This window comes from Chiloscyllium plagiosum, unplaced genomic scaffold (assembly GCF_037043375.1).
Source record: "Chiloscyllium plagiosum isolate Xiang-an unplaced genomic scaffold, Cpla_swu_hap1 HiC_scaffold_18, whole genome shotgun sequence".
Lineage (NCBI taxonomy): Eukaryota > Metazoa > Chordata > Chondrichthyes > Orectolobiformes > Hemiscylliidae > Chiloscyllium > Chiloscyllium plagiosum.
This window is the reverse complement of record NW_028270156.1, coordinates 20,032,539-20,059,013: the sequence shown is the minus strand read 5'-3', so window position 1 is coordinate 20,059,013 and position 26,475 is coordinate 20,032,539. Positions and strand designations below refer to the sequence as shown.

The 26,475-nt window shown below is 39.7% G+C and overlaps 1 protein-coding gene across 10 annotated transcripts in view; it reads right to left on the bottom strand.

The window, feature by feature from the left end:
* The window catches only part of LOC122557667 (leucine-rich repeat-containing protein 4C), a 998,121-nt gene that overhangs the window by 209,291 nt on the left and 762,355 nt on the right, over window positions 1-26,475 (bottom strand). Inside the window, exon 1 of one of the 10 annotated variants that reach the window (XM_087996327.1) lies at window positions 16,389-16,407. The exons of the other annotated variants lie outside the window; for them this stretch is intronic. The gene's annotated coding sequence lies outside the window, so the exon portion shown is untranslated. Of the gene's footprint in view, window positions 1-16,388; window positions 16,408-26,475 lie in introns of those variants that run through there. 10 annotated transcript variants of the gene reach the window in all.

The window sequence follows — 26,475 nt, the reverse complement described above, 5'->3', positions numbered from 1 at the left end:
GACAAAGAGACGGAAGTAATCGAGGACCTGGAAACAATCATTGTTACGGAAGAGGTAGTTTAGATTAGATTACATTACAGTGTGGACACAGGCCCTTCGGTAGTGTTGGACAAGATAATGGAGCTAAGGATAGATAAGTCTCCTGGCCCTGATGGAATGCATCCCAGGACACTGAAAGAGATGGCGGGAGAAATAGCAAGTGCACTTGTGGTAATTTTCCAAAATTTACTGGAATTTGGGGTAGTTCCAGTAGACTGGAAAACAGTAAATGTTACGCCACTGTTTAAAAAGGTTGGTAGACAAAAAAATGGGGAATTATAGACCAATTAGCTTCACTTCTGTAGTGGGGAAGGGCTATTATCAAGGAAGGACTAACAAGGCACCTGGATAGAAATTGTTCTGTTGGACAGGTGCAGCACGGGTTCATGAAGGACAGGTCATGCTGAACTAATCTTTTGGAATTCTATGAAAACATTACGAACACAGTGGACAGTGGGGATCCAGTGGATAAGGGGTATCTAGATTTTCAAAATGCCTTGGACAAGGTGTTGCACAAGAGGCTACTGCATAAGATAAAAATACATGGCAATCCAGGTAAAGTATTAGCATGGATAGAGGCTTGGTTAAGCAAGAGGAAGCAAAGAATGGGGATAAATGAGTGCTATTCTGGTTGGCAATCAGTAACTAATGGTGTGCTTCAGGGATCAATGTTGTGACTATAATTATTCACAATTTACAGAGATGATTTGGAGTTGGGGACCACATATGGTGTGTCAAAGTTTGCAAATGATATTAAGGTGAGTGGCAGAACAAGGTGTGCAGAGGACTGTGAAACTTTGCAGAAGAACATAGATATTTTAAGTGAGTGAGCAAAGGTCTGATAGATGGAATAAATGTTAATAAATGTGAAGTCATCCATTTTGGTAGGAGTAACAGTAAGAAGGACTATTACTTGAATGGTAAAAAGTGGCAGCATGCTGCTATGCAGAGAGGCCTGGGTGTCCTTGTGCATGAATCACAGAAGGTTGGTCTGCAGGTACAACAGTTAAGTAGGAAGGCAAATGGAATTTTGTCTTTCATTGCTAAAGGGATTGAGTTTAAAAGCAGAGAGGTAATGTTGCAACTGTATAGGGTGCTGGTGAGACCACACCTGGAGTACTGTGTGCAGTTTTGGTCTCTTTACTTGAGAAAGGGTATACTGGCACTAGAGGAGGTTCACTAGGTTGATTCTGGAGTTGAGGGGGTTGGCTCATGAGGGGAGACTGAGTCGACCGGGATTATATTCATTGGGATTTAGAAGAATGAGGTGGGATCTTAAAGAAACATATAAAATTATGAAGGGAATAGATAAGATAGACATAGAGAGGATGTTTCCACTGGCAGGTGAAACTAGGACAAGAGGGCATAGCTTCAAAATTAGGGGGAGCAGATTTAGGACTGAATTGAGAAGGAACTCCTTCACCCAGAGGGTTGTGAATTTATAGAATTTCCTACCCAGTGAAGTAGTCGATACTACTTCAGTAAATATTTTTAAGGCTAAGATAGATTTGTTTTGAACAGTAAAGGAATTAAGGGATATGGTGAGAGGGCGTGTTAGTGGTCTGAGGCCATACAAAGATCACACATGATCTTATTGAATGGTAGAGCAGGCTCAAAGGGCAAGATGGCCTACTCCTGCTCTTGATTCTTATGTAACAACTTCAAACCAAAAAGGACAAGAACACAGTCATAGTACCAGCAAATAAAGGCAAATTTGATGGTTATTATGAACAAGACAGAACATATTCAGAAAGCAGAGAACCCACATGCAGATACCAACACCTACCTACAGAGGGAGTATGACCCATGCCACAGCTAACCAATAGAATAAACAACACACTAAAGAGCCTTCAAAAAGACAGATTAATAACCAGGACTGACCTACAAAGGATGAAACCAGAGAGCAACAACACCCCAAGATTTTACGGATTAACCAAGTTACACAAACCAGGCATATCACTTAAACCGATTGTGGCACTTCCAGGAAAATCTATCACATAAACTGGCAAAAGAACTCCAACAAAAACTGAAACATCTTATCAGCAGAACCAAACACCCCATACAATCATTACAGGAATTCCTAGACAGCATCAAGAACATAAACATAGACAAGGATGAAGCAGTGATCTCATTCAAAGTAATGGCACTGTTCACTTCAACTGACAAAACGCTAGCCAGAGAGACGATGGCCAGCCTCCTCAGCAAACAGGACAGGTGGCGTGATGGGGAACCTAATAGCAAGGACTGCATACTCAAACTACTTGACCTGTGCTTGACGGCACACTTCACATTCAACAACTAAATATATGAACAGGTCAGTGGAATGCCTATGGGCTCACCCAGCTCTGGGCTCATAGCAGAAGCAGTGTTGAAAAGATTGGAACAAACATCCCTCCCACAAATCTGACCCATACTCTGGATCAGATACAACACTTTTGTAATTAATAAGAGAACGGAGATTGAGAACACACACAGGGATCAAATTTATGAGAGAGGAGGAAACCAACACCCAACTCCCATTCCTGGATACGATGGTAGAAAGAACACAGAATGGTGAAGGCACTACAAAAGTGGTCAGAAAAGCCACACACACAAAGACCAGATCCTGATCGACGACAGCAACCATCCGAACATGCACAGCAAAGTTGCATTTGGACCCTGTTCAAAAGGCCTACAACATACAGCAGCACTCCCAATCTGCAAAGAGAAGAACACTCGGCAGGTCGGTGTGGACTTGTTGGGCCGAAGGGCCTGTTTCCACACTGTAAGTAATCTAATCTAATCTAAGGAAAAAAAACACCTCTACAAAGTCTTCACTAAGAACGAATATCCCAACAATTTCATCCGCGGATGCCTCGCAGACAAATAACGTGATGAGGACATGCCACAACCCAACATGCTAACCACTCTACCTTATATAAACAACATCTAGGAAGTAACAGCCAGACTTCTCTGATGACTCAGGGTCATGACAACCCATAAATTTACAGTCACGCTCAGACACCAACCCACCACAACAAAATCTCTTTACCCACCATGTGACTAATGTAATTTACGGGATTCCATGCAAAGACTGCATGAAATACTATAGGACAAACAGGCAAACAACTCGCAATCCACACCCGTAAATTCCAACTAGCCACTAACCTCTACGACCAACTGTCCCTGATACCCTTACACACAAATGACAAGGACCACAAATTTTACTGGGTCAACACAACAATCATAGAACAAGCTAACACAGGACAGCCAGAGAATTCCTAGAAGCATGGCTCCATCAACAAGCACATAGATCTCCACCCAATATACCGGGCACTACAACAAATAACCAGAACCAGCAACCGGAAGCAGCAGGAATGGAACCAAATAAATTCCAGAGGAGACAGTGCAGCAGTGTTTCACAGGAGGCTCCAAAGCACTGAAGATGTCACCTAGACAGGGGACAAAACATCAGCAACTCAACTTCTCAGCTTGGCAAACATATCCACAACTATGACATATAAAAGCTCTGATGCTGTTGAATATTGTGGCACAGTTCAATTTAAATGGCATTTAGATTCATGATCTTTCTGAACTATTGCTGTTCTTTAAAAATGATGCTTGGACATAAACCTGATAAAGTAGATAGATACATTAGATGCCATTAACCTGAAAGATGTCTGTAAAAGAGAGCTTGTAAAATATTTCCTGACCCAAGGTTAGTTTAATATTTATTTCTCTACATTAAAGTCTCAAGAAAAAAATCTGTTAAAATTTGCATTCAAACCTTTTATTATGACAAATGTGCACATTTTGTGAGCAAATGCTTGTGTAAAAAGCAATCATTCACCTTAAGAAGATATTAACAGATTCTTGGCTTTATATGGCCATATGAAGTTATGTCCACATGTATTATGGTTAGGCTGGTATCACATGAATATTTTATGCTGGAAATTTACTGCAATTTATTGAGACTCCAAATCTCCAAGAAGCTTAAAGCACTCACTCACGCAAGGAAGTTTTTTTGAGAAAAGGTAAGTTGCAAATTCTGCTGAAAGGAAAAGAAAGAATAAACTTATGCGAAAGACAAGAGCTATACAATAACAGATAAGAGAAACACTGACCTCAGTTTTAAATTTGGGCCAGTGTTCAGCAGGAGAACAATAACGAAGCCTAAGATATTCCCAGGTCTTGGCTTCATTTTAACTCTGGCTGACTTACCTATCCATTCCTGTGGAATGGCAATAGAATCAGGTAGGCAGAAGTGGATACTGCAGATGCTGGAGATTAGAGTCAAGATTAGAGTGGTGCTGGAAAAGCACAGCAGGTCAGGCAGCATTTGAGGAGCAGGGCAACTCAACATTTCGAGCAAGGTTTTGCTGACCTGTGATTGCCCATTAAGTTTTAGCAATTGGCAGCATATGCTGCTAGAGCTATTCTCTTCTGAAAGTTGATGGAGAGTTTTACAAAAGGCTCATGAATATACCTAGCAAGGTTTCTAGCTAAATTCCACTTAACTTCCAGGTTAGGAGAAACTCATGTCCATTTCAGCTTCAAGCTTCCAAATCAAAATTTCAGTTGAGCCACACCAATCTTGAGATTATCTGGGAGATTAGACTTCCCAATCTCCTGTTGAACAGTCTCCTCCCTAAATCCCTCACCCCAAATCCCTTATTTGTACAGCCTGTCAACAGCAACAAAAATTGTATTGCATTTACAAAGCCCTATTATAGTTGCACATATTTGATAACGCAATTGCTCAGAAAAATCTAAGCAGCAATTCAGCTATGAAATAAACATTTTCTTTAGACCTCTGTCCAATGCAAGCCCATAGTATTTCACACTCCACCTCAAGTCCCAAGTACAAAATGGAGAACTAACCTTGAGCCATTGACACCAATCTGGCCCACCTTGCTGTTCAGGCAACTGAGCTACTCAACCCAGAGATGTCTAACTTGCTGTGACAACAAATGGCTTTAAATTATATAGTTCGGAGTTATGGACAGTGACAGTAAATGTAACCTTTTCTTTCCCTCACATGGTATCATGGAGACAAACTAGAGAATCACTAGGAGACACGGAGAGTTCTTCAAGAAGTAGGTCTTTTATTTGCAAACAGAAAACTGTGACAACCAGAAAGTGAATTCTTGATTGCCCCCAAACCTCAGAGTCCGTGGCTCTTTATACCTTTCTGTTATCATGTTTTTGTTAGCTTATCAGCATGCCCAACTGTGTTAGTCAGAGTTATCTTTCTCCAGATATATCACTACCAATAATGTTAGTTCCTGTTTTCTCTCTACTTCCGCTACTATAGTTTTTTTTTCCCAACATTCTACTTGATATTATTCTGATGTCACAAATAGATATTTTACTACCACCTCTGCCACATGGTCTTCCATCCTCAGCCCTACTTATTATTATTCTAATGTCATGATTAGATATTTTACTACCCCATCTACCACAATGATCTTCTCTCCCAGGCTGACACTGCTAACTATTGATTAGATATTTATTGTCATGTCCTAAATATTTATTGTCCCAATCTGTCCAAACTCCCATGATGGTATTTAGGAAATGAGTCTGCCTTTACTAATTGTTGTTATCTCAGCCTGCCATAGTAACCTTTCAGCCCCAGTCTAATTCTGTTAATTGGTGTAGCAGCATTCCACTATCCTTATCTCATCCTACCACAGTGACCTTTTGACTAGTATAGCATTCTACAGACCCCTTGTCACAGATCGCCAGTGGTCTTCATGCTTTAACCTTTCCCATGTTTTCATGCTCTTTATCTTCCATAATGGCTGATCAGGAATTCTATAAATGATTTGGATGTTAATATAAGATGTAGAGTTAATAGGTTTCCAGACAACACCAAAATTGGTGGTGCAGTGGAAAGTGGAGAAGGTTATCTCAGAGTGCAACGGGACTTTGATCAAGGAGTGACAGACTGAGTTTAATTTAGATAAATGTGGTAAGGCAAATCAAGCCAGGAATTATACATTTAACGGTAGGATCCTGGGGAGTATTGTTAAACAAAGTAGGCTTGGAGTGCAGGTTTATAGTTCCTTGAAGGTGGAATCACAGTTAGACAGGGCAGTAAAGAAGGCATTTGGTATGCTGGCCTTCAATAGTCAGTGCATTGAGTACAGGATTTGGAATGTCACGCTGTGGCTGGACAGAGCATTGGTTCGGCCGCTTTTGGAATACAGTGTTCAATTCTGGTCTCACTGGTACAGGAAAAGTATTGTTAAACTTGAAAGGTTGCAGGAAAGATTTACAAGGATGTTACAAAAAAACATAAATTGCTGGAAAAGCTCAGCAGGTCTTGCAGCATCTCTGGAGAGAAATCAGACTTGCAGGTCAGGTGACCCTTCCTCAGAACTGATGGTAGCTTGGAATGGAAGCTGAGGTCTTTTTCCCCAGAGTAGGGGAGTCCAAAACTAGAAGGCATAGGTTTATGGTGAGAGGGGAAGGATTTAAAAGAGACCTAACGGACAGCTTTTTCATGCAGAGGGTGGTGCATGTTTGGAATGAGCTGCCAGAGGAAGTGCCAGACGAAATGATGGAGGCTGGTAAAATTACAACATTTAAAAGTCATCTGGATGGGTATATGAATGGGAAGGGTTTACAGGATATGGGCCAAATGCTGGCAAATGGGTTTAGATTAATTTAGGATATCAGGTCGGCATGGATAGGTTGGACTGAAAGGTCTGTTTCTGTGCTGTATAAGTCTATGATTCTATAACTCTGTGATTACCCCTACATTTACCAAGTGTCATTAGCACATGTTGGATACATTTACAAGTTGACCATGAGTTTCTTTGGCCATATTGTACTGAGCGGGGTAAGAATCAGGAGCTTTTGGCTAAAAGGTTGGACATTACTCTAAAAACCTCCCTGCACATCCACTGCATGATGAAATAAATGGAGTGGCTTTTCCATAACTATTCTCTTCGTGTCAAATTGAAAGTAATCAAACACACCGAAGAGAAAATAATAAGCAGACACATGCTGGCCTGTGCTGATGGACTTATTGTTAAATTATTGTTGTAGCTACTCATGACTAAAGTTGACAAGATGGCCACCTGGGGCTTTTCAGCTGACACAAAATGGCCGAAAGAGGTTGGCGGCTGCATATAGCAGATGTTCACAGCCAGACTTGTGGTCACCATACAGAGTTACTGGATAAGATAAGATTATCCATGGGAAGAAACATCAGAGATATTAATTAGTTTTCTGTAAACAGGCAGTAATCGACATAAGCATTTTAAAAAGGACAATTTGAAAGGCCGAGGTTAGCCACAGTCACAAATTTGTTATTTAGTAAACAGTAGAAGGAAAAGTCTGATCCTACAGTGTTCTGAACTTGTTAGGTAATTGTAAAATTAGAAATGGAAACAACAAATTAGTGTGAAAAGGTTAGGTGCATTCCTTGAGCTATTGTTTGTAGATAGTAAAGAGGTCCATTGCATTATTTGGGAAGTTAAAGTAATAAATGGTGCAGTCAGCCTCTAAGAGATCAAACAAGGTTGTAAAACATGGAGAGATAAACAATTGAAGCTTAAGTACAGATTCTTACATCTAAAGATCAAGGGAAGATTGGCAGAGACAGGTTAGAAAATACAGAATGAAGCTGTGATTATGTCCCCGAGTTATTGTGGAATCGAAACAAATTTTATTTATTGGTAAAGTTGAAAAGTGATTGAATTTCACCCTCGAATACTTGCTTTGTGTTAAGAAAAGAAAATTAGTATTGGCAAGATTTTAGAATAGAAACAGGAAAAGAACTAAACTCTGGTTTAAAAAGCACTTACAATATGAGAATAGCAGCATTTGTAATTGCAACTGCATGTCAGTAGGTCTGTTTGTTTGATCTGTAGGAATCCTGTAAAATCTCTCAGGCTGAGGTGAGACAGATGTTGTCTAAATCTGTCATTGTGTCAGAAAATTGTATTAACTTCATATTAGAATTAATTTTAATTACTTTTTAACAATTGGTGGAAGTTAATATCCTCCATACTCAAGTTAGTCGAGAATTTGGAGGAGTTCTTAGTGAAAAGCAAATGTTTGTGGTTACTGGCAAATTGTGCAATGCAGCTGGCAAATGACTGGGAAGGGCTCTAACTGTCAGAAAAATGGTAAGATCCCAAAGACAGATGATGGAGGTATCTGGCAGACATCATAAGATTATGGGACAACCTAGGGTTGTCCATGGAGTTGTCCAACATTGAGTGTATGCTTACTGGATTGGGTATATAGATTTGGGGGATGTGGCTTAACAATGACATAAATGTTGTATGAAACTATTGTAAGGCAAGAGGTAAAAAAAAGTTAGAGTGTCATTGATCTCTCCTTTGACCTGAGCTGTACTTAAGAGGGATCCGTACCCAATGTGAAAGCTAGAGGTAGAGCGGTCTCTGGACTCTCCCACATGAGCAGTAACAGAGCTCTGAATCAAGATTGCTGTATTGCTGAACACAGAATTTAAAGTTCCTCTTTGATATTTCTTCCTCCAACAAGGAGCCACAATATTATTGAAAATCAACTATAGAGAAGCCAACCACCTTCCCTCACATTCATTTGCCAATCCCTCACCATCAATAACCTTAGGTTTACCAATGATCACAAACTGACAGCCATATATATGCTATGGTTTCAAGAGCTGTTCAGAGGCAGCAACCCACTCCCTGACTTCCCAAAACCCGTCTACAAGGCAAAATCAACAGTGTGATGGCATACTCTCTACTTGCCTAGATGTGTGCAGCTCCACAACACTCAAGAAGATCAATAACATCTCTATATCCATAATACAAAGCAGACTATAAAACAGGACACCAACTCGCAGAACATTTCAGGGAAAATCTCTGGGATACACACACCAAACAACCCCACTGCCGAAGACTTCAACTCCCATTCCCACTCTGCCAAGAACATGTAAGTCCTGGACCACCTCCACTGCCAAATCCTAGCCACCTGATGACTGGAGGAAGAACGCCTCATCTTCCTCCTTGGGACCCTCCAACCACATGGCATCAACGTCGACTTCACCAGTTGCCTTATCTCCCCTCCCCCACCTCATCTCAGATCCAACCCTCCAACTCAGCATCGCCCTCTTGAACTGTCCCACCTGTCCATCTTCCTTCCCACCTATCCACTCACCCTCTGCTCCCACCTATCACCATCACCGCCCACCTTCATCTATCTATTGTGTTCCAAGCTAGCTTCCCAACAGCCCCACACTCTCTCCTCTTTATCTCTCAGCCCCCTCCCTCCACCCCAACACCCCCACATTGCAGATGAAGGGCTTATGCCCGAAACATCGACTGTCTTGTTCCTTGGATGCTGCCTGACCTGCTGTGCTTTTCTAGCACCACACTTTGAGACTTTAAAATTAGTAAATTAAACATTCACTCCCTGGACCATGATTCACCGCGGCACTTTCGAACACAAGGATCTGTCAGACTAAGGTCAGCAAATGCATGAGAGCACCACAATCTACAGATTCCCCTCCAAGTCATAAACCATCCTGATCTGGAACTAAGTCACTTTTCTCTCTGTTGCTGTGTTTAAAAGCCAAGACCTCCCTTCATAACATTCAAATTATGAATATGTATATATCTGATTGAAATCAAATGTTTAAGAAGATGGCTTGCTTTGACAAATTTCAGATGGGCCACAAATGCTGGCTCAGCCAACACTTATGAATACATGTTTTAAAAAAATCTTATAAGACTGTATTTCTTTAATATCAAAAAATTTACATAATGCCTTTCATGACCTCTTGATGTCCCAAAATATTTCTCAGCCAATTAAGGATCTTTCAAGTGTAATTGCAATTAAAATGCAGGAAATGCAGCAGCCAAGTTACACACAGCAAGACTTCAGAAACAGCCAGGAAAGAAATGACAAATCATCTGCTTTTGATGTTTGATTGAGAGATAAACATTACTGGTGACATTGCCAGAAATCTCTGCTCCTCTTTGAATCATGTCATGGACCTTTAACAACCACGGGGCTTCAGTTTGACACATTATTCGAAAATGAGCACTTCCAACATTGCAACACTCCCTCAGAGTTGCTCTGAAGTGTCAGCCTGGTGAATACGCAAATTTCTGATGTGGGAGTTGAACACACCACCTTCTGACTCAGAGGTGAGCCACTACCACTGAGTCAAGGCTGACACTTTGAACACACCGCAGGTGTTATTATTCACGCATCAGTTAAAATTTGTGTGCACGATTGTTTAAGAGTTTGCTGACATGCCGCTGAGCTATTTAAAACATTTGCAGTTTACAAAACAAATTACATTAAAACTCGTTTTTGTGTAGAATGGCAAATGGAATAACCTATCTGTATAAGTGCTAAATAATGATCAGATTCAGATGTGTATAACAGTGATTTACACTAACATAATTTGTGATATTTTGCTACATTGCTTCCACAATTGTTTTACAGAAGAAATCTGAAACAATTGAATGTTACTGTTTGTCATTTCCCTCCTCATTTTAAATCGTCTGCTTCAGAAAGCTGTCTATTTATTTATCCAGCCCTTGGATACCAGCACAGATCTCAGACATGAGGTAGTTGAACCTCTTACCAGTGAAGCAGATTTCAGGCATTTTCTTTACCTTCCACTTGCATCCCTTTGGAATATCTGCAAGGAGGTTGACAGCAATTCATAGTCAAAGAGTCTCATTTGTCCTTACTATATGTACATCTTCACTCCCATTGGATTCCAGTGGCAGTCACCTCCTGGAGAGGGAGCAGTGCCCAATCCTTCTCACGCATTACCACTATGCCAGAGATCACTCCACACAGGCACAACAAAATTGTCCAAGTAATTTGTTGACTTGGAGTGGATCCGACAAAACACTTTGAAAGCTCTCTTTCAGGAGTTTAAAAAGTGCAATCCAGGCATGTCTACAGCAATACTGGGGAGTAGGGGTCAGACAGTTGGCAATGTTGGTTGGTAATTATGAGTTAAAACAAAGAACCATAAACACAGGTATGTGAGAGTATGGGAAGTTTCACAGATCAGAAAGAGACCAAGGAGAGGTGGATGTTCTTAACAAAAGTTCGGATAAGAAAAGGAAGCCAGGTAGACAAAGCAGACCTGTCTCTGACATTTAAAAGAAGGAATCTAAATGGGCAACAGACAGAAAGCTACCTCAAATGATTCCAGAGTGGAAAGTCCAAACATGCGGAAGGAAAATCACTGGTTCTGGCATTGATTGCAAAACCGATTTTTGAACTGTTGAATTCATATAGTGCCATTCAGCCCATCAAGTCTACCCCATCCCTCCAAAGAACATCCCACCCAGACCCACCCTCCCCCCAACTTCAAACCTGTATTCCTACATGTCCAATGGCTAGCCCACCCACCCTGGGCACTATAGCATGGCCAATCCATCTAATATGCACATCTTTGGACTGTGGGAGGAAACCAGAGCACCAAAATGAATCCCACACAGACACAGGGAGAACATGCAAACTCCAAACTAACAATCACCGGAGGATGGAATCAAACCCGGATCTCTGGGTGCAGCGAGACAGCAGAGCTAGCCACTGAGCCACCATGCCACTCAATGCCATGCTTGTAACATGAAAGATGGTCAGTGGTGAATGATTTGGCTGGCAGCAAGATTAACTACCCCCAAGCAGAAAAGGATAGTTCAGAGAGACTGGGAAAAATGGGGGAAAGCCAGCAGCAAAGGGCACAAAGACCAGAAACTAAGAGAAGTTCAGAAGCCTTACAGGGAGCAACAAAACTCATGAGGGTTAGCCTCACTTAAGAAGGTTCAATAGGAATAAACTGGACTAAAGACAGGTCAGCCTTATCAGGAAGGGTAACAAGAGAACCCAAATAAGCTAAAAGGCTAGAGTTATGCCAGCGCTCATAAAATCTGGAATAAAATGGCCAGGAAAAGTGACTAAGCAGACCTTAGGGGTGGCATGGTGGCTCAGTTGTTAGTACTACTGCCTCACAGCACCAGGGACCCAGGTTCGATTCCAGCCTTGGGTGAATGTCGGTGTGGAGTTTGCATATTCTCCCTGTGTCTACATGGGTTTCCTCTGGGTACTTTGGTCTCCTCCCACAATCCAAAGATAAGCAGGTTAGGTGAATGTCACTCTAAATTGTCCATAGTGTCCAGGGATGTATAGGTTAGATGCATTGGTCTGGGGTAAATATAGGGTAGGCGAATGGGTCTGGGTGGGTTACTCTTTAAAGAGTTGGTGTGGACTTGTTGGGCTGAAGGTCCTGTTTCCACAATGGAGGGGATTCTATTCTAAATTTAAATCTAGTTTACTCATATCATCACGTGTAGATTTCAACGATGACCACAGAAGTTCTCAGTCTCATCAGGAGAAAGTGAAGATGAAGCCTCACTTTGTGGAACAGCCACAGGGAAGTATAGCAGAAGATGAATATTTATTCAATGACAGTAGAGTTCCAGGGAAATTAGAATAGATTAGGGGAAAACTCACCACACAACACAGAGGAACCATACACCATAGCAAACTCCAATGGTGGAGAGCACTGGAGGCATATCCATTGAGAAATCAAAGAAACAAATCATGCCCGAACCTCCAACCACTCCAATCAAGTTCATACAAGATTCAATGAGAGCAAGGTGCAGGATGTAAGTCTGGACACCCAGCAGGAGGCAATTATCAGATTACTCCATAAAAACTCCCAGAAGACTAATTCGTGAAAATGCTTGAATCTAACACATGGATTATAATATTGGTCAATGAAGGGTTAAAACTTTGAAAAGGGAGGACAGCTTGGGGATCAAACCCACTGGTTTTCCCGAAGCATGTTTTGAACCCTAGTTAAGATGAGGGAGCGAATGTGGAATGTGTGTGTTTTTCTCCCTGTTTTCTGTATTGTTATTTCATATTGACCGGGAAATGGAACAATCACTGCAAACAATATTGCTTGGTTCCTTTCTTCTGATGAGAAAGTTTCACGATAGTGGTAAAGTATGTATTATCAATTTTCAACCTCCATTGTCAGTTTTCTACCACGGACTCTCATGAACTAAAATGGTTTTAAAATGAAAATACACTGTATTAAAATTGCCATAGTGATTACCTTATCATAAGTTGGCCACGCTCCAGAAAATCAATTCAAAATAAACAAAGTTAACTGAACTGAAGTTAACTTCTTTATCAAAGGAGACTGAAACCAGTCAGGGGTGAAGAAGTGTATGTTCCTATATTTAGTTTATACCTTTCTGATAGGTTTCAAAGTTTGGAGGGGAATAACTCACTAACAGTTATCCAGTTTAGAAAGACAATGATCCCAGACATGAATATCTGAATGAGGTGTGTTTCAGGCAGCTGCTTTGGTAGAACGTTGAAATTGGATTTGTAGCAACAGAATTGGAAGAACTCTCTTTAACTCTGTAGGAACAAATATAATTGGAGAAATGCTAAAAAAAACACACAAAGCTATCTGCAATGTTTAGAGCAGCTTCAGGATACCACTATTCACCCATGGTCTCAGGTTAACACTTCACACCACTAGGACACCTTAAGGACTTTAAATGCCATTGTTTTATCAACTCATTTGCATTGCACAACACCCCCTTTTAACATAATTTTTATGAGCTGTGTGTATGGTCTCTGTTACATTTTCTTATTTTTGCAATTTAGAAGGTGATAGAATTCATTCATTCATTCAAGAAAACCTTACAAATGGCTCCTTGATTTGTTTCTCATTAACTGGTTAACTTCATTTTTATTGAAGTGAGCCATATGCTGCATGTTCAAAAGATGAGCACATTGTTGTTGCAGCTACCCGAGGAGGTTAAAAAGTCAGGAGCCTATTCCAATCTGGCTGTGATAAATGTAGTGGTTCCAGCAATGATACAGAGGTGGGACATAAATTAGGGAAGACATAACAAATTGGAAATACTAAAATATGGGTTTATCTGGAGGTCTTGCTGAATTAGCAGACATTAAAATCCGAAAAGTAGTCAGACTTCAAATTGTGGTCAGACATTCAAAAGAAGTCCAAAACTAGAGGGCATAAGTTTAAGATGAGAGGGGAAAGATTTAAAAGGGACCTAAGGGACAATTCCTTTGTACAGATGGTCATGTGTGTATGGAATGAGCTGCTGAAGGAAGTGATGGAGCTGGTACATTTACAGCATTTAAAAGTCATCAGGATGGGTATATGAATAAGAAGGGATTAAAGAGATATGGGCCAAATGCTGGCAAAGGGACTAATTTATTGAGGATATTTGTTTAGCATGGACGAGTTGGACCAAAGGATCTGTTTCTGTGTTGAACATCTCTATGACTTTAAGTGAAATGCAGCATGAGATTCCATTTGTGAGGTCGGTATGCACCAGACCAGACCTCCTCAAAATATTTTAAGAAGATAGCCTACACCCTAACATCTTCTTACCTTAAAGGCAAATTTAAAGTGTTGTGTTCCAGTTGCCATGTGACTGATCAAACTACTCAACGTTAAGCAAAACATAACTCTATAGTTATAATACAACAAAAGAAAGAAGAACTTAGAATAACTTAGCTCTATTGGAAAGCTAATAGAATAATAGATACAGCAACTAAAGGTAGTTCTCCTATTACGCCATAGTTGCATTCCAGTGAAACGTCACTTAGTAGAAAGTTGTTTAATAGAAATTATGTGGCCAGTGGGATTAGGGACAGATCAGCAACAAAAATCACTCACAATTGCTCAAAAATCGCCCAAAAGTCTAACACAAAGTATAGCACAGCCTGAATGAAGGTTGAAATCATATTTATTAATGAAACAAAAGTAAATTTAACACAGTACACTTTAGAATGTAAGATAGCTGCTCTGTGTACAGTACCTCTCACAGAAAGCTGTTCTATCAGCAGCTGACATCAGCGCAGAATGGCACGAAGACTGGCGCATGCACAGAACAGCGCGGAGATTTCAGCCCGTACATCAGTGTATGTGCAGAACTGATCCCCGCTGGCATCATGCTACTGCCTACAGAGGTAAGCATTCTCCAAAACACCATTCCCTAATTCGTCAGCGATATTATTAGCCAAATCATACTGCTAAATGTGCGTTATTCCAGAACTACCTGTATTAATAATTAACTATTCCAATATTGTAACATCCCATAAACACATCCCTGGGCAAAAATAGAAATTCAGAAATCAGATTTTCTCACAAGCAACCCAGCAGCAGGGAGAGAGAAAACAATATCAGATGAAAACTCAGAAAGAGTAGCAGCAAGAAGATATTTACTGCAGCTTCCAACCCTGTTGAGACTCCAACAGCATCTGCTGCTGCATCTCAAAGCTTAAAAACTAGAAATTCTAGTCTGTGAGAGCTGGCCACACCCAACCAGACTGCTTCAATTCTCTAAGTTCTCAAAAATAAACCAAGGCCTCACAAGTTATTTACCTGCTCATAAACTACTTGACACCTGCCCCCAAATCTCTCTCTAAAAGAAGCCAGGACAAAACATACCTCTTAAAGCCACAGCATCATCATAGGGTGGTTTACAAATAAGTTGGAGGGGGCCGAGTGGAAACATTCCTACTCCTGCTGATCCACAGGAAGTGTTGTAAAGTGACAGATCTGACAGAGCCAATCATGTTTGCCTCCCTTCAGATCCAGGTCTCCCTGAGGTGTGGAAATCCATCCTGCACCAAGAATTTAAGTGTGAATCAGAAAATAACATCGAAATAAAAACAAGTCATCATTACAATATTTTAAAGAGAACTGCATCACCTCCATTTAATTCTGAGGAAGGGGTGAGCTGGGATTTGGGTGTGGGCTTTGCAAATTTTAGCTTTTGTTTCAAAATCCAAATGATGAGTCAGAATCAAATCTTTCGAGTCTTGTCTTCTAGTTAACTCACACGATTTAGCTGAATCTCTGTGTTGTAATTTATTTTAAAGCATATAAACTATTGTGCAGATGGTTCCTAATGACATCAAGCTAATACATTAATTGAATTAAAGTCATATTTTCTTCTGTACTACCAAGCTAGGAAAGTGCCAGCATCTTGGTATACCTGGCTGTCATGGTAAAATGAATTGGTTGCTGTGATGTGGGCCACATTTGCACTATGTTCCCAATTTTACATCAGTCCCTTGCCTATCTTTTTAATTAAACTAAAATCAGGCACAGAAAACTTGTCCACCACACAGAGAAGATCTTAAGTGAAGTTGCAAATATGTCACTGAAAATCAGGTTGGATGTTATTTTCCTCCTGTACCTCCGAAACAAGGGAATGTAACAGTTGAGAAAAAGAAGGAATGAATTAAATTGATGCAGCTGACTTGCTGCTAGTCATTTTGAATTGAACATGTTTTTATCTTCTGTATAATATCTGATACCTTGAAAGGGCAGGTACCTGATGATTTTTGAAGCACTTCCTCAGTACTAAGTTGCATGTGATAGTCTCTAACATGTCAGAAACAGCCTATAATAAATGTCACTGTTTGGTTCTTAAATTAGCTTTTCTCAATTTACAACAATTTTATAACAATGCTATGATCTATTTGACAGCAGTACAAACTGTGCCATATAGACCCAAACTTTATGGACCTTGTTGACCTTGGATAGAAAGATATAATTAATTATCGTAAAGGAAGAAATAGAAATAAAATATCAATGGAAACTTTAACCTGGACACTGTGCAGATATAAAACAAAGACTTTATAAAAATGTTGATGATAATTCAGTTTCATATGTATATCTAATATTTAACAAAATTATATAACTGACTTTTTACTTTCTGGTTTGCTATATGAATTCTTCGATATGACTTGTTGCTTAGCCTGCTTAATAAGATCCCCGTTGATAGGCCTCAAATATTTCCTTTCATTGATATCAGAATAAAATTAATATTAAGAAAGGTGGAATCCATGCCATTAACTCAAGAGATCATGGTACAAATCCCAATTTCCTGATAATCTAGTGGAGGTTGACTCAACAAACAGCATTTCCAAACACTGAATTGTTGAAATTGGAACTGAGTTATTTGGACAGTCTGAAGATGGGACCCAAGTTCAATGGAATATTCACTATATATTGAAAGTGTGACTGGAAACTGAATTTAAAAATTCAATCAAGTTAAACCAAAAAAAACCCTGCAGATCAGACACAAACAAACTTTTAAAGAAGGGACTGGACTCAAAACACTAACTCTGTTTTCTCTCCAAAGATGTATGCAGACCTGCCAGATTTCTCCAGCAATTTCTGTTTTTGTAGTAAAAACTTAATTTATAACTGATTTACAATGACATTGGAATATTGTGAGCAATTCTGGTCTCCTTTTTATCAGAAAGATGTTGTGAAACTTGAAAGGGTTCAGAAAAGATTTACAAGGATGTTGCCAGGATTGGAGCATTTGAGCAATAGGGAGAGGCTGAACAGGCTAGGGCTGTTTTCCCTAGAGCGACGGAGGCTAAGGGGTGACATATTAGAGCTTTATAAAATTATGAAGGGCATGGATAGGATAAATAGGCAAAGTTTATTTTGCTGGGTGGGGGAGTCCAGAACTAGAGGGCATAGGTTTAGGGTGAGAGGGGAAAGATATAAAAGAGACCTAAGGGGCAACTTTTTCACACAGAGGGTGGTACATGTATGGAATGAGCTGCCAGAGGAAGTGGTGGAGGCTGGTACAATTGCAACATTTAAAAGGCATTTGGATGGGTATATGAATAGAAAGGGTTTGGAGGGAAATGGGCTGGGTGGTGGCAGGTGGGACTAGATTGGGTTGGGATATCTGGTCAGCATGGATGGATTGGACCGAAGGGTCTGTTTCCATGCTATACATCTCTATGACTCTATAATAGAAACCTTAAATTGGAGAACTAAGAGAATGCTGATGTTGAAATATCACACAAACATCATAATTATGTTACAAGTGTGAAATACTGACCAATGCTCCATAATCATTGCTTTTGGGTTTCCTGAATGACAAAGGCAAACTAATCTCCTTGTGCTGAGAGTACTAATTAGGATGAATCTCTCTAATCCTCCAATGAAAGAAATTATGCTTTTGCAAATATGAAAAGGATGAATGGCAAATGCCTTCCTGCAAATTTGCAGTAGAGAATAAGTACGAGAGAAATGGTGTTCATTAATGGGGATTAGTAAAAAAGATTATAAAAATTGGGTGATTTAATTGGTTGCTGATTGGACTATTATCAACTGATGCTGTGTATTATAAAAATGTCATTTAAAATGTAAAGTTAATGTTGCTTTCGTCCTTAAATCCACCAAATGCTCTAATCAATTTTCCTGTTTGACTTTTATTCTGGTAAAGATTGACCTTGAGTTTATGGAAGAAATTCATCAAGAATCTGCAGTAACATAATTATTTGGATGCGAGCATAACAGGTACAGTTAGTAAGTTTGCAGATGACACCAAAATTGGAGGTATAGTGGACAGCGAAGAGAGTTACCTCAGATTACAACAGGATCTTGACCAAATGGGCCAATGGGCTAAGAAGTGGCAGATGGAGTTTAATTCAGATAAATGCGAGGTGCTGCATTTTGGGAAAGCAAATCTTAGTAGGACTTATACACTTAATGTTGCTGAACAAAGAGACCTTGGAGTGCAGGTTCGTAGCTCCTTGAAAATGGAATCACAGGTAGATAGGATAGTGAAGAAGGCGTTTGGTGTGCTTTCTTTTATTGGTCAGAGTATTGAGTACAGGAGTTGGGAGGTCATGTTGCGGCTATACAGGACATTGGTTAGGCCACTGTTGGAATGTTGTGTGCAATTCTGGTCTCCTTCCTATCGGAAAGATGTTGTGAAACTTGAAAGGGTTCAGAAAAGATTTACAAGGATGCTGCCAGGGTTGGAGGATTTGAGTATAGGGAGAGGCTGAACAGGCTGGGGCTGTTTTCCTGGAGTGTCAGAGGTTGAGGGGTGACCTTATAGAGGTTTACAAAATTATGAGGGGCATGGATAGGATAAATTGACAAAGTCTTTTCCCTGGGGTGGGGGAGTCCAGAACTAGAGGTTTAGTTGAGAGGGGAAAGATATAAAAGGGACCTAAGGGGCAACTTTTTCACACAGAGGGTGGTACATGTATGGGATGAGTTACCAGAGGAAGTGGTGGAGGCTGGTACAATTGCAACATTTAAAAGGCATTTGGATGGGTATATGAATAGGAAGGGTTTGGAGGGATGTGGTCTGGGTGCTGGCAGGTGGGACTAGATTGGGTTGGGATAACAGGTCGGCATGGATAGGTTGGATTGAAGGGTCTGTTTCTATGCTGTGATTCCATGACTCTATCTGTTCTCTATTAGATCTTTAAAACCTTTCCAGTCATGCATCAGACCCATGTGGAGACATTACCCAGAATACTCAAAATATGGAATCTGCTACCACGTGGAATAATTCAACTAAACATTTAACCTATTTTTAAGGGCAAGTTGAGTGCGAGGGAGATATGACTAGAAAGGTTGGCTGACTGAGTTACTGCCAGGATGCTGCCAGGGTTGGAGAATTTGTGTAAAATAGAAGATTCATATGAAGCACAATCATTGGCAAAGGCCAGTTCAAAAAAAAAGCTTAGTTCTTTGCTGATTTATGTCTTTATTTTGAAAATCAACTTAAGCCATCTTGGTACGATCACAAACTACAATATATTATGTCATCTTCTTGTCTATTTCCTAACATGCGGTTATTTACTTAGTTGCTATTTGCAAACAGTTCCCGAAGTCGAAAGCACTCCACACCTTCGTGAAAGTGGTGCCAGACTCCAAGTTCCAGAAATTTAGTTTTCAAATTTCTGTTCACTGGGTGTTATTACAGCCTTCGGGCTGGATTACTGCTGAGTCAGGAAGACGCTGTGAAATATAGAAAATATAATACTGGCAGTCATTGGAAAGAAAAGCAAGTGCAGGAATATGTGTGCTGAGTTAAGGAGGGGGATATTTGTTACCTTTCAAACTGCAGAAACTATTTTAGAACATGTGAAATTTTGGAAGGTGTTCACAAATTCTTCCGTTATCTCCGCAGCTACATTCTTCAACATCCTGAGATATAGAACTTATCAACCTTCAAGCCTATTATCGTCTCCGACACAATCCTGCTGTTAATACTAATTTCCTTCAATCTTTCATCAACATTTCTGGGAGATTTTGCATCTTCCTCAATAAAGGCAAACACAAAGTAATCACTGAGCTCCTTGGACATCTCTCTGTTCTCCGGTATAATTTTTTAAAAAACTCATCAAGTAATCAACCCCCATTTGTCTCATCCAAACATTTCTTTTTCACATACTTACAGAAGATTTTCAGGCCTTCTAGTGTTTCTTGCTGCTCAAAGTCTGAAACCTAAGCTCAGCTTTTGTAGCCAGAGAAATTTGTTGCAGTATATGCATTCCACTTGGCCAAGATGACAAACCATACTGTAACTTATTTCAATTAAATCAAGCAGAATAACTTATTACTTGCTCATCAATTAACGTCTTCTCCAAAACCAAAGTATGAACCAATTAATGGGAGCTCAAAAAGGTAGCAAAAGACAGGAGCATCTTCTTTCCCCTCTTCATTGAACTCCCTCACTCACCAGTCACTCACCTCAGAAGTTCATAAAATATAGGGTTAAAAATCACACAACACCAGGTTATAGTCCAACAGGCTTAATTGGAAGCACATTCGCTTTCAGAGTGCTGCTCCTTCATCACGTGGATGTGCGGCGCTCCGAAAGCTCGTGTGCTTCCAATTAAACCTGTTGGACTATAACCTGGTGTTGTGTGATTTTTAACTTTGTACACCCCAGTCCAACACCAGCATCTCTAAATCATAAAATACAGGAGCAGATTTAGGCCTCTCAGCCAATCAAGTCTGCTTCGCCATTCGATCATGACTGATATACTCCTCACCCCTCGTTTCCTGCCTTCTCTCCATATCCCCTCAACACATTACCACTTAAAAGTCTGTCTAACTCCTCTTAAATTTACTCACTATTCCAGCATTCACCACACTTTGAGGTAACAAATTCGACAGATACCTTACATTCTGTACATCTAAAGCAGAATGGACAAGGCGACCTGTGAATCATCTCTTGTTCTTTCTGAAAAGCAAACGGTTCAAGCTTCTGAAATTAAGCATAAACTAGCTGCCTCGTGAACTAACTGCAGCTGCTCTCAGAGAACTTGCATACATCTCTAGCAAGACTGGAATAAAATGTCATTTCTATTTATTTGAAGAATAATTCATAATTATTTGCATAAGTAAAGAAAACGTTATATTTCAGATAGATAGAAATTAACCATTAAAGCTCACTCACCAGCTTTTACTTCAGTGAAATATCACTGTCTGCCCAGTCCACAACTTTCATAAGCATGATAGTAATGCATTAATAAATGAAAACTTGATATGATTCATGAAAATGCCAAGAAGGAATCTCGGAAATCCTTTGTCCTTTAAATTATGCAGCTTGACCATCTCCATACCAATAAGTTTTTTTAAAAATCATCTTATTCATCCTTTTATCAGAGATATTATCCTGCTTTGATCAATGACATTACATCCCCACTAAAATAATGAGCAAAAATTTTAATATGTAATTGAAACATATATAGAATTATATTTACGCAACAAACTTTCAGGACCTTCTGTGACAATATAGTTTGTTTGAATTAATCTATGTCATTGCCAAATATATGTGTAAATCATTAATCCACAAACTCCCACTATTGAAAACTGCCACTGCTATATATAAATCCAACATTAGTTACTTGGATGGATAAGATGGCTCTGTTGTACTCTTCTGACTCATATATCAGGTTTAAAACAATCTGTCTGTTTATTCAAAGTGAAGTTTGGCCAAAATATCCCCAAACTGAAAGAAATTGGATTGTGACCATGTTAATTAGCACTTTTAAAATAAATGCAACTGTTTTAATATGTGTCAGCCATAACAAAAATCTTGCCACTACAAGAGTTCCTTTAGCTACATTATTCATGGTACACAATGGGTTCAAAAAGATGGCGGTGGAGTAGGGCTTCTAAGGCCGCGCATTGTCCGCTCCATTTGCCTTTCTTGTTGTTTCCTTCTTGTTTTTCTCTCTGCTCTTTTTTCCTTTTATTCTTTCTGTTATTTTATTTACCTCTTCTTGAAGAGCTCGGTTGTGACAATGCTATTGGTGACAGCGAGTGGCCTCAGCGCAAGATCAGTGGCAGCCACAGCAGCCACGGCACTGTTCAGGAGCTTTTACATCAGTGAAGCGGTCCTAGTGCCGACTCCTAGCTGCTACGGCAGAGGCAGCTTTGTGTTCTGGCAGCATCTGCGTTCAGTGCAGATTAATGGAAGTGACAGCAAAGGGGGGTTTGGGGCCAGTATGAGACCCAGTGGCATCGGCAGTGGCTGCATTAGTGAGCTGGGACCAAAGCATACTCATGGCAGTGGCGGAGTTGAGTTTGGGCCAGTGCGGTGGCACCCGCATTGGTGAGGTCCAGTGAGGATTCACAGTGGCAAGGGACAATGAGGATTCACAGTGGCGAGGGCATCGGTGGAAGCAAAAAAGCATCAAAGAGTACTGACTTGCTTCCACTGGTGGTTATATGGAGAATGGGACTTGTGCCTGCCACCAGGCTCATGACTCATGGCGGAGAAGTTAGCAAGAAGGACTTGTTTTTTTTTATTTCTTTATTTTTCTGCCTTAATATTCTTTTTCTGTGTTTTAAGATGGTGTCAGGGAGTAGCGACACTATGCCACACTTTTCACTGTATTTTGTAACAAAGTACATGTGACAATAAACAAATCAATAAAAGAGAAAAGAGGGAAAAACAAGAAAGAAACAACAAGAAAGGTAAATGTAGCGGACAATGCATGGTGTCAGAAGCCCTACCCCACCACCATCTTTTGGAACTCGCTGTGTACCATGAATAATATAGCTAAAGGAACTCTTGTGGTGTGGCATGGGGGAGAATGTGCAAAGTCCACACAGACAGTGGCCTGCGGCTGGAATAGTTGGCAGCATATTGGGAGGGAAGCCAAGCGGGAAAGCCGGTGGAGCAGCAATGGCAGGAGTTTCTGGGGATAATTCAAAAGCCACAACAGAAATTTGTCTCTGTGGGTTTCCTCCAGTTTCCTCCCACAAGATGTACAGGTTAGGCGGATTAGTCATATTAAATTGCACATCGTGTCTAGGGATGTACAGGCCAGGTGGATTAGCCATGGGAAATGTCAGGTTACAGGGATGGGCGAGTGGGGTAGGTCCGTGTGCGACGCTCTTTGCAGGGTCAGTGTGGACTCAATGGGCTGTATGGCCTGTTTCCACTCTGTTGGGATTCCATGAGTCAATGAAAAAAAAAGCCTTTTATCAGAAGGCACCATCATGAATATTTCGAACAGCACATGGAAGTGGTTCACTGTCTTAATACTGATAAGTGCATTGACAATGGGACAAGCATGATTAGAACCAATGTAAATTAAGTAACTTCATTTTTGGTAATAAAATTCACTTTGTTACAAATAGGACGAACACAAGAAGCTGATGTGGTACAAGAGACCATTTGGAATAAGCATGTGATTGACCAACTTCCCTCAGAACAGAAGTAATCTAAATTGCAGAGACTAGAGGGTTGAAACAAGACCAGCCTGATGAGATGAGCATTACTGCCTCTTCCTTACAACTCATTAGGTCCATGAAAAAGGCAGTTGTAAGTTTTAAACTCTCTTTTAGTGGATGTTAGATCACTGCATAAACCGCGTATAATTTAGGATGGTTTTTATTGACAAAACTTTGAATTTTGCAGTCCATGTAGTTATTCTATAATACGATGGTTACATTCTTGTGCAACCCCGCATTATAGAAAAATCACGCTTTAAAAACAGCGCTTAAAGTGTTGGCGATGTAATTGTGTTGCAGCCAACATACATTTTAAAAGTTCGCGCTTTAGAAATAGTGTTCCTAATTTGTCAATTGCGTTAAAGCGAATTTGTGTTTACAAAATGCGCATTATAGTATAACAACCTGTACAAGAAGACGCCATTGAGTTGTTTCTGCGTTTAATCCATGGTTTACCTCATAACAGAATATGATGCTGAGACTCAGCATGATAAATGAAGGTTTCACTATGCTAGCTTCTAGTATCATATTCATCAGCAAGTGATTACTGACGAACAATAGAAATTTGAAATAAAGCAGAATAATAAAACATACCATTTTCAAAGACCTAACAGCTTATTCAATGAAGAAGGTGGAACTCCAAATAAAACCTTTATATTATATATAACAATTACTTTAATTTATATGGAGGATTAAACTGATCAGATGCCCCAATCTGCTTCACAGGAGTATTATCAAAGAAAATTTTGCATGCAAATTGATGGTCATTACAATGCTTTGCACTGATCCTACTCATATTGATCGCTCATACAGGGATTACATTCACCTTACGCAGCAGGGGTATTGTATTTCTATCATTGTGCATCTATATAAGTGTCAAGTTAAATACATATTGGCTTCTCCATCACCAACAATTATTTGCATTGTTCTTGAGTGTCAACTTCATGGCGAAATTACAATGGCGAGTTTGAAGCAGGATTTAAAATTGAAGATTACCCAACATAATAGATATCAGATGAGAGAAATGTCAATATTCTGTCCATATATACTATATAGGACTTGCTATAGACAGTCTTTAATATATCCTACTTAATGTTGAAAGGTGAAATAAGAGGCATTTTCCTCTTATTAATAATAAATGTCCTCAACGTGTCTGAAAGTAGTTCCAGGGTTCTACAGGATTCTTGTACATTTTTCTCCACCACACAGACAGCTTCCAGCATTGTGTCAATTTATGGTTATCTATGAACCAGGATGCAACTGGTAGCCTCAAACTGTATATTATTCCAACACCTACCTTGTTTCTTTCTACTGTAAAACAAACCAATGTCAAAGCAAGCAGATTAAATAGATGATAACAATGAATTTCTGAGCTCTCTGCACTCAAAAACAAACATGTTCCTGCTTTTCAGAACAATTGTGGCTGCCTATAGTGGTAATAGTACAGTACTCCGGCAGCTGGTGCTAAACAGATGATTTCGTCTTTTTGCACTGTTAAGTCGTCTAATGAAATAAAGGAGGATAAATAAAATCAAAATGTGTCCATGAACAATAATTTTGTTAATTTCCTATTTTCACTTTAAACTCTTCCAACCTGGAGAGAAGCAGCAGATAAGTAAAAAATCATTACCGGACATGTACTATGACAGAGATCTAATCCTCCCTCTCTGCACCATCCTCTTGACCTGGCCTACCTGTCCACCTACCTTCCCACCTATCTGCTCTACCCTCCCCAGCGTCCTAATCACTGCCAACCTCAGCCACCTATCGCTTTTCCACCTACCAGGATTATTAACTTTGTTTCTCTTCACAAATTCTGCCTTACTTACTGACCATTATCAACATTTCTTGTTATTATTTCCAGACTTCTGGCAACTGCAGTATTGTGTTATGGCAAAAAGCAAGTAGTCCTAATAATCATGTGCTTTTTATCATATGAACAAAGATTGGGACATGGGATTAACATAGAACTAAAACATCATAAGTTTATAAAAAGCTTATATTTGTCAAATCTATGGAATTTTTAAAATTTGAATGGAGAGATTTGTCATTCCACAAATACAAAAACAGTGGTTCAAGTGTAGAACAATTACTCAGCAATAATTATGACTTCTCCCCTATGAAAATTCAGTTACATCTTTTTCAACAAGGTACAGCATTTTTAATGTTGCTTTTTAACAATGGTAAGTGTGTAAAAAATGAGAAGTTCATATCAAATCACTCACTTTATGCACTGATTCTTCAAAAACTTGAATGCCTCACTTGTGAATGAACAGGTTATCACTGACAGCAACTTTCAGCTCTTTGTGTTTATCTATTTCCAGCAGTTGCTGTTAGGTTTACACTGTAATAATGATGAACAGTGGCAGTTTAACTATCCTTTCAAGTATGAACTCTTTCAACCATTAACTCCATGTTGCTGTTTTGGACTCCATTGTGAAAAGTCAAAAAATTGTTTTTATTTTTTAATTTTTCTACTCCAGGCTGTATAATTGTGATAGTGTTACAATAATGAGATTTGTAAGATAGGTATATTTTTGATCTGTTTTTTAAGGTAAAATCAAACAGGCAATTTGACCTGTTCTGAAGTCTTCTGACAGGAAGCTTGGTTGGTATGATTATTCAAGATTAATGAGGGCCCATAGTGCACTACTGGGAAGAAATACAAAATTATTAGATTTGTATACAATGGTAGTGAACTGTGTGTCAACAATGGATAGACTAAGTCTCTAAAGAACTGGAAAAGTGTTGAGGATGGTGGAATGTAAACACTTGTGCTTTAAGATGTCCATTTCCTTCCAAGATAAAAGAGATTCAAGGCTCTTGAGGATAGTTACAATCAAGATTAGAGTGGTGCTAGAAAAGCACAGCAGGTCAGGCAGCATCTGAGGAGCAGG